The sequence below is a fragment of the Anomaloglossus baeobatrachus genome, chromosome 2, assembly GCF_048569485.1.
Source record: "Anomaloglossus baeobatrachus isolate aAnoBae1 chromosome 2, aAnoBae1.hap1, whole genome shotgun sequence".
Lineage (NCBI taxonomy): Eukaryota > Metazoa > Chordata > Amphibia > Anura > Aromobatidae > Anomaloglossus > Anomaloglossus baeobatrachus.
The window spans coordinates 562,944,690-562,957,368 of NC_134354.1; the positions used below are offsets into that span (position 1 = coordinate 562,944,690).

The 12,679-nt window shown below is 42.8% G+C and overlaps 1 protein-coding gene across 4 annotated transcripts in view; it reads right to left on the bottom strand.

Moving 5' to 3' along the window:
- Positions 1-12,679, bottom strand: part of NALCN (sodium leak channel, non-selective) — a 1,011,261-nt gene that overhangs the window by 568,182 nt on the left and 430,400 nt on the right. The gene's annotated exons all lie outside the window — the stretch shown is intronic.

Genomic DNA, 12,679 nt, shown 5'->3' on the forward strand with positions numbered 1-12,679 from the left:
CTTTGTTTGTGTGTTAAAGAGGATGTGATATTTACTTTTTCTTTTTCAAAGAAGATCATAGTATCAACGAGCTTAAGGTTATTAGCGGGCATAAGCGTGGGAAAAAATATGTGTGCGCATGCTCTTGACCCTACCATGAGGACACATAGTACAGCGGTACGGAGTAGATGCCAGAACTGGGACCGTGGGAATAAAATCTAAGGCGCCTGGGCCAGGGATATAGCTGGTTCAAGGTGGCTGTGTATGCAGTTATTTAAATTCTGAAGAGCAACATATAAATTAATAGATATAAAAACATAATAGTTATTTCTCTAAAATATATATATATATACATAGAGCCTATAAAAAGGGGACAATAATAAAAGGAGTCAGAATGAATAAAAACTCCCAAATGGCACAACAGATCAGTAAAACAGGTCAGTTACTTCATTAAGTCCAATTGGTTTCAATGTATCCAATCTATAAATCCAAAAAGTCTCTTTTTTATTTAAAACCTCTATTCTATTAGGAGTATCAATAGGGATTTGTTCAATTGGTGTTATAATGATGTCTGCCTTTTTTCCATGTACCAAAGTGCAATGTCGGGACAATCCATGTAAGAGGAACCCTTTCTTGATGTTATGTCTATGGGAATTTAATCTGTTATGTAGGGGCTGTCTAGTCCTTCCTACATATTTTTTACCGCATGCACAATCAATGAGATACACCACAAAATCAGAATGGCATGTGAGATGTCCCTTGATCGTATATTTATCTGGTTCCTCAGCTGTACCAAAAGTCTTTCTTTTGTGTGCAATGGATGTACAGCATAGACAATTTTTGCTGTAGCATTTTGAGACCCCAATAGAGCGTTCCTCTTCTTTAGAATTAATAGGAACTCTCAACCTACTGGGTGCCACAATATTCCTAATAGTCGGGGCTCTCCTGTAGGTGATGCCTGGATGGGATGGAAGAATCTTCTTAAGCACAGGATCACCCAAAAGGATCTCCCAGTGTTTATTAAGGGTCTTCTTAATTAACGCATTATCATGACTAAAAGTGGTAATAAAATTATAGCTAAAATCAGAGGGTCCATCACGAGGAGACATTTTATTGGAGGTTATAATCAAATCCTCCTGTCTCAGGTTCTTGGTTTCTTTAAAAGCACGGGTTAAAAGTTTTTTGGGGTAGATCTTTTCATTAAAACGGTCATATAAAACTCCAGCTTGTATCTTAAAATCATCATCTAGTGTACAATTTTTCCTAATTCTCCGATACTGATTAATGGGAATGTTTAGCAACCATTTATTATAGTGGCCGCTATTAAAATGTATGTACCCGTTTGTGTCTACTTTTTTAAAAAAGGTCTTAGTAAAAATCTTATTTTCCTTGTGTGCAATTGTGAGGTCAAGAAAATCTATTGTATCCTTATTAATAGTAGAGGAGAAAGATAAACTCCAATTATTCTTTTTTATATGAGAAATAAAATTAGACATGTTATCCTCCTTATTGTCCCAAATTATAAATAAGTCATCTATGTATCTTTTATAGAGTATAATGTTGTTCTGATATTCAGATTGTTCAATAAAAACAGATTCAAAAATTCCCATAAATAGATTTGCATAAGTTGGTGCGACTTTACTGCCCATCGCGGTCCCAAGGATCTGATGGTACAGTACATCTAGGAAGGTGAAATAGTTGTTTTTCAGTATAAAACTCATCCCTTCACGGACAAAAATTTTTTGTAAGGGGTGCAGCCTGGTATCTTTTTCCACAAAATGTGAGAAGCAAAGTAGCCCCAAATCATGGTCTATATTTGAATAGAGAGCAGACACATCCATTGTAATAAAGTGATATGTATCTTTCCAAACAATATCCTTTAACATGGTTATTAAATTAGAAGAATCTCTCAGATACCTATTTAGTTCTAATACATGAACATGCATAATTTCATCAATATATGCAGCCAAATTTGATGTCAAAGAATCAATTCCTGAAATAATCGGTCGTCCCGGGGGGTTTTCAAGATTCTTATGGATCTTGGGGAGGTGGTAGAAAAAGGCCATTTTAGGATCCTTAATCATAAGAAATTTCTTTTCAGTGCTATTAAGAATATTATTTACAGTTGCTCTGGTAATTAGATCATTATATGCTATAACCGCAGTGTCATAATTCATTTGACTTGTCTTACAATATTGTGCAGCATTCGATAGGATATTGTGGGCTTCTTTTATATAATCCACCCTGTCCTGTATGACCACACCACCTCCTTTATCAGCTGATCTTATAACTATGTTTATGTTCATTTTTAGGGATTTTAGAGCTATTTTTTCACCCTTACTAAGATTAGATGCAATCCTGGTATTACCCGAATCAAGATGTTTAAAATCTTCTAAAACCATATCGCAAAAGGTTTTTATATGGTGCCCCTTGCTGGCTATAGGGTAAAATTTTGATTTCGCTTTTACATTTGTGTGCAAAAAAACATCTGTATGTATAGTAGTATTATTATCTTTCGAAAGTATATTATTAGGGAGACCGTCAGCAAGTAGGTTGTTCTCAGTTGTTTTGAGATCCTTTTTCTCTATAGCAAAATGTCTCTTTAGTGTCAATTTTCTTACAAAGTTTTGAAAGTCCAGGTATAAGTCACAATCTTTAGAATGAAAGGTCGGACAAAAGGATAAACCCTTATTTAGGACTGCTGTTTCTTCCTTTGTGAGTATGTGTTTAGAGAGGTTAAAGATATTATTAGTATCCTTTTTTATGTTTTCTTTCCTTTTTTGTTTAGATTTGATTCCTGCCCGGGTTCCTCTAGTACATTTTTTCTTTTTGTTGCTTTTGGCGTTAAAAAATCCATTAAAGCCGTTCGGTTTGAATTTAGGGCTGGCGGTAAAAAAGGGACCAGGGAAGTACTTTTATTGGTGTTATCTATAATAACTGTGTTCATTTCTTGTGTGGTTTTATTTTTTGGGCTGGTTTCATTTTTGGCCACACTATCCATATCTAATTGGGAAGGGGGGAGTTGTAAGAAACTTCCCTCATGTGTAGTTAGATTGAGCAGATCTATGAAATCTCTATCATCCTCAGGTTCATCAAATACTGAAGGTGATTCAAGGTTAGATGGGGCAATCATTGATCTTTTCTTGCGGATCTTATCAATTTGGCTCTTGATCTGAGCAAGTTGCCTTTTGGTCTCTTCTATGCTAATTTTTGATCTGTGTTTATCAGTGTTATTATTAACATTAACACTTCTGTCATTTTTCCCAGTGTTTTTATCATTTTTGTCACACAACACACCTCTAGAGTCTAAAATTGGTGGTTTAGTAATGTTGTTTCAGTAATAGTGGAGGGTGCAGAGCCATTTTCTTTGTTAAAGCCCTCATTAGTGCTTCTCCTAGGTTTGTTAAAACCAATATTAGTTTTGTGATACCTACTATTAAAAAAGTTTCTACTCGTACTATTTTTCCTTTTATATTTTTGCCTTTCTGGTGTTCTTGTCTCTCAGTGTTACAAATACCATTTTTTTCGTTTATTTTATCCTTACGGTCCCTTTGTAATTTTTTGGACTTTCTTATAACCGTATCATGTTCAAGTTGCAATAGTTTCGTATTAATATCTGAATTGATACGCCTATATTCAGGATGTGAATCATAACAGGAGAGATTATTATAAGCCTCTGAAATAGAGGCTGTAGCCTCCTGTGCAATTGTTGATCTTTTTTTATATAAACATTGAAGCATACCTTTAATGCATGTATGTAGGACACCTTCCCATTCTTGTGTGAAGTCCAGATCTTTTGGGAAAGGGGAAAGATGTTTTATCCTAAGTCCTCGAGGGCAAAGCTTCTCATCCATATAAATGGACAAAAATCTTGCATCAAGTGCATAATGTAACTCTTCTTTAAGCAGTTCCTCAAGGTGAAAAAAAAGTTTCTTCATATTGTCTGTCTCTTCCTCAGTAAAAGGAATGGAAATATCCAGATCGTGGTTCACATGGTCTTTTGCTCCAACAGTTTGGAGTATAAGTCTTTCCCTTGTAGCAAGTCTTTGGTTGAAATAGTCCATCCTGGTAAAATATCCTCCGCAGCTCCAATAATCCCAGGGAGATGATCAATGTCAAATCCGTAAAATCAATATGGAAACTAGAAAAGAGAAGCGCTGATAGGGTTTTACCAGATTACTGAGAGAGAGACAAGAACACCAGAAAGGCAAAAATATAAAAGGAAAAATAGTACGAGTAGAAACTTCTTTAATAGTAGGTAAGATCCGCAAGAAAAGATCAATGATTGCCCCATCTAACCTTGAATCACCTTCAGTATTTGATGAACCTGAGGATGATAGAGATTTCATAGATCTGCTCAATTTAACTACACATGAGGGAAGTTTCTTACAACTCCCCCCTTCCCAATTAGATATGGATAGTGTGGCCAAAAATGAAACCAGCCCAAAAAATAAAACCACACAAGAAATGAACACAGTTATTATAGATAACACCAATAAAAGTACTTCCCTGGTCCCTTTTTTACCGCCAGCCCTAAATTCAAACCGAACGGCTTTAATGGATTTTTTAACGCCAAAAGCAACAAAAAGAAAAAATGTACTAGAGGAACCCGGGCAGGAATCAAATCTAAACAAAAAAGGAAAGAAAACATAAAAAAGGATACTAATAATATCTTTAACCTCTCTAAACACATACTCACAAAGGAAGAAACAGCAGTCCTAAATAAGGGTTTATCCTTTTGTCCAACCTTTCATTCTAAAGATTTTGACTTATACCTGGACTTTCAAAACTTTGTAAGAAAATTGACACTAAAGAGACATTTTGCTATAGAGAAAAAGGATCTCAAAACAACTGAGAACAACCTACTTGCTGACGGTCTCCCTAATAATATACTTTCGAAAGATAATAATACTACTATACATACAGATGTTTTTTTGCACACAAATGTAAAAGCGAAATCAAAATTTTACCCTATAGCCAGCAAGGGGCACCATATAAAAACCTTTTGCGATATGGTTTTAGAAGATTTTAAACATCTTGATTCGGGTAATACCAGGATTGCATCTAATCTTAGTAAGGGTGAAAAAATAGCTCTAAAATCCCTAAAAATGAACATGAACATAGTTATAAGATCAGCTGATAAAGGAGGTGGTGTGGTCATACAGGACAGGGTGGATTATATAAAAGAAGCCCACAATATCCTATCGAATGCTGCACAATATTGTAAGACAAGTCAAATGAATTATGACACTGCGGTTATAGCATATAATGATCTAATTACCAGAGCAACTGTAAATAATATTCTTAATAGCACTGAAAAGAAATTTCTTATGATTAAGGATCCTAAAATGGCCTTTTTCTACCACCTCCCCAAGATCCATAAGAATCTTGAAAACCCCCCGGGATGACCGATTATTTCAGGAATTGATTCTTTGACATCAAATTTGGCTGCATATATTGATGAAATTATGCATGTTCATGTATTAGAACTAAATAGCTATCTGAGAGATTCTTCTAATTTAATAACCATGTTAAAGGATATTGTTTGGAAAGATACATATCACTTTATTACAATGGATGTGTCTGCTCTCTATTCAAATATAGACCATGATTTGGGGCTACTTTGCTTCTCACATTTTGTGGAAAAAGATACCAGGCTGCACCCCTTACAAAAAATTTTTGTCCGTGAAGGGATGAGTTTTATACTGAAAAACAACTATTTCACCTTCCTAGATGTACTGTACCATCAGATCCTTGGGACCGCGATGGGCAGTAAAGTCACACCAACTTATGCAAATCTATTTATGGGAATTTTTGAATCTGTTTTTATTGAACAATCTGAATATCAGAACAACATTATACTCTATAAAAGATACATAGATGACTTATTTATAATTTGGGACAATAAGGAGGATAACGTGTCTAATTTTATTTCTCATATAAAAAAGAATAATTGGGGTTTATCTTTCTCCTCTACTATTAATAAGGATACAATAGATTTTCTTGACCTCACAATTGCACACAAGGAAAATAAGATTTTTACTAAGACCTTTTTTAAAAAAGTAGACACAAACGGGTACATACATTTTAATAGCGGCCACTATAATAAATGGTTGCTAAACATTCCCATTAATCAGTATCGGAGAATTAGGAAAAATTGTACACTAGATGATGATTTTAAGATACAAGCTGGAGTTTTATATGACCGTTTTAATGAAAAGATCTACCCCAAAAAACTTTTAACCCGTGCTTTTAAAGAAACCAAGAACCTGAGACAGGAGGATTTGATTATAACCTCCAATAAAATGTCTCCTCGTGATGGACCCTCTGATTTTAGCTATAATTTTATTACCACTTTTAGTCATGATAATGCGTTAATTAAGAAGACCCTTAATAAACACTGGGAGATCCTTTTGGGTGATCCTGTGCTTAAGAAGATTCTTCCATCCCATCCAGGCATCACCTACAGGAGAGCCCCGACTATTAGGAATATTGTGGCACCCAGTAGGTTGAGAGTTCCTATTAATTCTAAAGAAGAGGAACGCTCTATTGGGGTCTCAAAATGCTACAGCAAAAATTGTCTATGCTGTACATCCATTGCACACAAAAGAAAGACTTTTGGTACAGCTGAGGAACCAGATAAATATACGATCAAGGGACATCTCACATGCCATTCTGATTTTGTGGTGTATCTCATTGATTGTGCATGCGGTAAAAAATATGTAGGAAGGACTAGACAGCCCCTACATAACAGATTAAATTCCCATAGACATAACATCAAGAAAGGGTTCCTCTTACATGGATTGTCCCGACATTGCACTTTGGTACATGGAAAAAAGGCAGACATCATTATAACACCAATTGAACAAATCCCTATTGATACTCCTAATAGAATAGAGGTTTTAAATAAAAAAGAGACTTTTTGGATTTATAGATTGGATACATTGAAACCAATTGGACTTAATGAAGTAACTGACCTGTTTTACTGAACTGTTGTGCCGTTTGGGAGTTTTTATTCATTCTGACTCCTTTTATTATTGTCCCCTTTTTATAGGCTCTATGTATATTGTGAGACTGTGACCGGGGTTATCTATGACGGCCGGTATGTCTCGCCCCGGTTGTGCTCACTCCATGATAGAAAGTAAATCCACTATAGGGTTAATGCTGTTTCCCTACAGGCTGAAGGAAGGGTTAAATAGAATCAGGAACAAGGGCAGGTGTGCCGGGTGTGAGGGAGTGAACAGAACTCCCTGAGTTTTCTGCTGGGGAGGCACATGTATTGTGTTATGGACTTTTGTTTGGACATTAAAACCATGTGCTGTGAACCTTAATGCCTGGATCCCGTGTCTTCTGCTGCGCAGCCGACCGTGCTACCTCACATATGGTGGAGAATCGGCGGGCATGACAGCCGGTGAGGTGTAGCATCCATCCCTGGTGACCCAGATGCGCATGTCCTGGATTCGAGCGGCTATACTACAGCCCAAACCCGGCGACGCCATGGAGGACATACTAAAGCATTTGGCTCAGGCTAATGCACAGCAGCAACAGGCTAATGCACAGCAGCAACAGACCAATGCACACCTGCTCCAATCCTTGCAAGTGCAGGAAAAAAAATTCCAAGAACAGATGGATCAGGCCAATGCACGTCAGCAGCAAGCCTTGCAATTGCAGGAAAAAAGGCACCAAGAACAGATGGTTCTCCTGGCCAAGTCGATCCGTGCCGGACCGGCAGCAACAACCCCGGGACCGGGTGACGACGGCAGCGTCCGGAAAGCGGTGAGACAAGCGTTGCAAAAGATGACCCCGGGGGATGATGTGGAAGTGTTCCTGGCGGTGTTTGAGCGGGTGGCCGAGCGGGAAAAGCTGCCGACCCCGCAGTGGGCTGAGGTATTGTCGCCCTATCTGACGGGGGAACCCCAAAAAGCGTACCTGGACCTCTGTACCGAGGACGCCATTGACTATGTGACCCTGAAAGCCGAAATACTGGCTCGGTTGGGGGTGAATACCTATGTACGGGCTCAGCGGGTAAATCAGTGGTTCTTTGAGGAAGCCAAACCCGTACGCTCCCAGGCCTATGACTTGTTGCATCTTGTAAAAAAGTGGTTGCAGCCTGACACTCTGAGCCCGGCGCAAATGGTGGAAAGGGTAGTAGTGGATCGTTTTGTGCGCACTTTACCCGTCACCGTTCAACGGTGGGTTGGACAGGGTGACCCGAGTACCCTGGACCAATTAGTGTCCCTGGTAGAGCGGCATGTGGCTACGCAGGACTTGATACGGGACACTGAGACTTTGCGTACCGCCCGTCGGTCCGGCCCCTCCAAGCCTAGGGCCAAGGACCCACCGCTGACAACGGTGCAGGAGTCCCCTACCGTCCCGTCTGAGGCCGCGGCCGCCATTCCTGAGGTCCGGAAGGTTCTGTACCCTAAACGACAACCCGTCAAGGGGGTTTCCGTCCCCATTAGATGTTGGCGGTGCCAGCGGGTGGAACATATGGAAGCCCAGTGTCCACTCACCACGGAGCCCATGGATTGTGGGGTTACCCGGCGGGGTTCAATGTATGCTCAGGTGGTGTGTACCGCTGACCTGGTCTCCCCAGAGACGGAGCCCCACTTGTGCCAAATACAGGTGAATGGATGTCCGGTTACAGGATTGTTGGATTCCGGAAGCTTAGTGACCCTTGTGCGATCCACCTTGAGGGCTAAAGTAAAGGCCACAGGACGCACCGTGGGGGTGGTTTGCATACATGGGGACCGCCGCGACTATCCCACGGGGATTGTCACCATCACAGCACCTTGCGGTCAGGTGCAACATGAGGTGGGACTTCTTAACACTCTTCCTTATGACGTTATCCTAGGAAGGGATCTGCCCTATTTTTGGACTTTATGGAAAGGACCCCCTAAATCCCCTCAGATATTGGTTGGTCCGGGACCTGAGCCCTACAATCCTGAATCCGGGACACCTGCCGTAGGGGTCACCATGATAGGGACAGAGTGTGAACCCGGTAGGTCGCCCCTAGAGGTATTGGCAGGAGAGGCTGAGACGGTCGAGCCCATCCCGGAGTTGGAGGCGTCCCCGGATACGTTTGGGACAGCCCAACTCCAGGACCCTACGTTGATACATGCCCGGAGTCGGGTGACAGTAGTTGACGGGGTGGCACAGCTGCCCGGTGCCCAGGTAAGGTACCCCCATTTCGCTCTTAAGCAGGATTTACTCTACCGGGTAGATGAAATACGGGGCGTGGGGGTAGAACAGTTGGTGGTGCCCCAGCCGCATCGCCGGCGGGTCCTCGACTTGGCTCATAAACACCTGATGAGTGGCCACCTAGGGGTCAAGAAAACGCAGGAGCGAATATTGCAAAGGTTCTATTGGCCCGGGGTCTTTGGGGAGGTAAAACGGTTCTGCGAAACCTGCCCGGAGTGTCAGCTTACCGCACCCCTGACCCATTTTCGCAGTCCGTTGGTACCGTTACCCATTATAGAAGTCCCTTTTGAACGGATAGAGATGGATCTGGTGGGGCCCCTCGTAAAGTCCGCTCGAGGGCACCAACACATCCTAGTGATCGTTGACTATGCCACCCGGTATCCCGAGGCGATACCTCTCAGACATACTGCGGCGAAGCTTATAGCTCGGGAGTTGTTTGCTGTGTTCTGCCGGGTGGGGTTGCCCAAGGAGATCCTTACGGATCAGGGGACCCCATTCATGTCTAAAGTGACCAAAGAGCTATGCCGGCTACTTCAGATCAAGCAGTTGCGTACGTCTGTGTATCATCCTCAAACGGACGGTTTAGTCGAGCGTTTCAATAAAACCCTGAAAACCATGCTAAGAAGGGTGATCTCAAAAGACGGGAAAGACTGGGATATCATGCTTCCCTATTTGATGTTTGCCATACGAGAGGTGCCACAGGCATCCACGGGGTTTTCGCCTTTTGAATTGTTATACGGGCGACATCCCCGGGGATTGTTGGACCTGGCAAAAGAAACATGGGAACAAGAGCCCACCCCCCATAAAAGTGTGATCGAACACATTTTAGGTATGCAGAACCGCATAAGCGCGGTCATGCCAATTGTGAAGGAGCATTTACAGGAGGCTCAGGCCGCGCAAAGCGGCCGCTACAATAGACAAGCCACCGTGCGGACCTTTAAACCCGGGGATCGGGTGTTGGTATTAATCCCCACGGCGGAGAGTAAATTCCTGGCTCAGTGGCAAGGCCCCTATGAGATAAAGGAAAGAGTCGGGGTGGTTAACTATAAAGTATTGCAGCCCGGTAGGCGGAAACCTGAACAAATATACCATGTCAACCTATTAAAACCTTGGCAGGAACGGGAAAGCCTGATGGCTGTTTTTTCCCCACCTCCCTCCTCTTCGGGTCGTTCACATCCGGCTCCAGCGACCTCCGGAGAGGACGAACCGGAAGTAAGGATTGGAGAAGCCCTCACCAAGAAACAGAGGCGAGAGGCCAGACGGTTGGTTCAGCAGAACCCCGATGTCTTCTCCGAGCTGCCCGGTAGGACCAGTCTGATACGACACGATATTGTCACCGAGCCCCACCTGAAGGTACGCCTGAAGTCATACCGGGTACCGGAGGCTCGACGACAAGCCATATCGGAGGAAGTAAAGACAATGTTACGCCTGGGGGTCATCAAAAAATCCCGGAGTGAATGGGCTACTCCGATTGTCCTAATACCAAAACCCGATGGCTCCTTAAGGTTCTGCAATGACTTTAGGAGATTGAACGAAATATCCAAGTTCGATCTCTACCCCATGCCCCGGGTGGATGAGCTGATTGATAGGTTGGGACAGGCGCGATATTTTACCACGCTTGACCTGACCAAGGGGTACTGGCAGGTGCCACTAACGGAGTCCGCCAAGGAGAAAACCGCTTTTGTTACGCCGGAGGGTCTCTTCCACTATGTTGTCTTGCCTTTTGGGTTACATGGCGCTCCGGCCACGTTCCAGAGGTTGATGGACTTAGTGCTGGAACCCCACCAGGCGTATGCATCAGCGTACCTGGATGACATCATTATTTACAGCTCCGATTGGCAGACCCACTTGGAACAGGTACAAGCGGTGGTGGACGCGCTTCGAACAGCCGGATTGACAGCCAATCCCAAGAAATGTGCATTGGGACTCACGGAAGCCCGCTACTTGGGCTACGTGATAGGCCAAGGAGTGATTAAGCCCCAAATTAACAAGGTTGAGGCGATCCAGAAGTGGCCTATACCCCTGACCACGAAGCAGGTTAGGGCCTTCCTGGGTATCGTGGGGTACTACAGGAGGTTTGTAAAGGATTTTGCGGGACTATCAGCCCCCTTGACGGACCTTCTCAAAGGCAAGAAGTCCGTCATGGTGCGCTGGACTCCGCAGGCCGAGGACTCCTTCCGGGCCCTGAAGGAGGTCCTGTGCGGACAGCCCGTTCTGGTCAACCCTGATTTCCGGAAGGAGTTCATTGTACAGACTGAAGCCTCGGAGGTCGGCCTGGGGGCAGTGCTGTCTCAGGTGGTTCAGGGGGAGGAACACCCCGTCACCTTCTTGAGTAGGAAGCTCACCCCTCCCGAGCGGAATTATAGCGTAGTGGAGGAGTGCCTGGCGATCAAGTGGGCCTTGGAGTCCCTACGCTATTACCTGCTGGGACGGCAGTTTCGCTTGGTGACGGATCACTCTCCACTGGTCTGGATGAGGTCCGCCAAGGAACGGAATGCCCGGGTTACCCGGTGGCTCCTTTCTCTGCAGAACTTCCGGTTTACGGTTGAACACCGGGCAGGGCAACGCCGATGCCTTGTCCCGCGGCCCGTGTTTGATGGCTGGAGTTCAACCCCGCTTGAACTGAGGGGGGGGGGTATGTGAGACTGTGACCGGGGTTATCTATGACGGCCGGTATGTCTCGCCCCGGTTGTGCTCACTCCATGATAGAAAGTAAATCCACTATAGGGTTAATGCTGTTTCCCTACAGGCTGAAGGAAGGGTTAAATAGAATCAGGAACAAGGGCAGGTGTGCCGGGTGTGAGGGAGTGAACAGAACTCCCTGAGTTTTCTGCTGGGGAGGCACATGTATTGTGTTATGGACTTTTGTTTGGACATTAAAACCGTGTGCTGTGAACCTTAATGCCTGGATCCCGTGTCTTCTGCTGCGCAGCCGACCGTGCTACCTCACAATATATATATATTTTTTAGAGAAATAACTATTATGTTTTTATATCTATTAATTTATATGTTGCTCTTCAGAATTTAAATAACTGCATACACAGCCACCTTGAACCAGCTATATCCCTGGCCCAGGCGCCTTAGATTTTATTCCCACGGTCCCAGTTCTGGCATCTACTCCGTACCGCTGTACTATGTGTCCTCATGGTAGGGTCAAGAGCATGCGCACACATATTTTTTCCCACGCTTATGCCCGCTAATAACCTTAAGCTCGTTGATACTATGATCCTCTTTGAAAAAGAAAAAGTAAATATCACATCCTCTTTAACACACAAACAAAGAATATAGCACACATTATATTATAAATTTTTATTCACATATATTTATATACACATCACTTTGTACTCCTGGGTGAAAGAATTTTTATTCTATATAAAAAGTTCACAGCAAATTATGCATTTTTATTATCATTTTATTTAATCTCTTTCCTTTATCATTTTTTCTATATTGAAATGTTTTTAATATATTTATTAAACATATGTTTTATTTAATTGTACGC